The sequence below is a fragment of the Pteropus vampyrus genome, unplaced genomic scaffold (genome assembly GCF_000151845.1).
Source record: "Pteropus vampyrus isolate Shadow unplaced genomic scaffold, Pvam_2.0 Scaffold21, whole genome shotgun sequence".
Taxonomy (NCBI): domain Eukaryota; kingdom Metazoa; phylum Chordata; class Mammalia; order Chiroptera; family Pteropodidae; genus Pteropus; species Pteropus vampyrus.
The window spans coordinates 12,215,908-12,216,686 of NW_011888802.1; positions in this window are offsets into that span (position 1 = coordinate 12,215,908).

The window sequence follows — 779 nt, forward strand, 5'->3', positions numbered from 1 at the left end:
TTAGAGCCATCATTTCTTGAGTTCTTAAGATCCTGTATCTTTTACATACATTATCTTATTTAGTTTTTAGGAAAACTGTATGAGGTAAGAGTTACCTCGATTTGCAACTGGGGACTGACCATTGGAGCAGATGAATAAGTAACTTGTCCAAAAGTTACTTATCACACAACCAAACTTGTCACACAACCAAAATTGGAAGAAATGGGATTTGAACTAAGCTGATGTTCTTTACCATCTCCACTCCGAGTTGGAGGCTCAACCCCTTCCTGGCTCAGATTCTCAGTTCCACCTACTTCCTCAAGCCTCTCTGACTCATTCAGTGCCCTACTCCCTCTCCAATAATGAGTTGCAAAATCACAACAACACCACCCAAATCACCAGAGAGAGTCTCTCAAAGTCCTGTCCTAGCTGCTGAGCAGCCAGGGTCCCCAACTTCCTGTGCTTGTCAGCACGGATTTGGTCTCAGCTGCAATCTACTATCCCTCTCGCCGTGGGCCTCCCTCTGCAGACCCTGAACAATTGCCAGCCCTGAATGAACCCCATCCCTACCCTTTTTCTGATAGCCAAGGGCTGCTAAAAGGAAATCTCATAACAATAATATCTAATCTCAGTCTTTTTGTTCCCCAAACCCTAGTTGTCCATCTTACCTTATTCCTTCCCTTTCTTTCCTTCTCTCATCCTTCTCTAGCTTTCTTTTGTAAATTCTAAGAGCACAAAATTAATCAAAATTTCTGATTCATGATGCACTTTTATTTATAATTGCTCTATCGGTGGGCTAT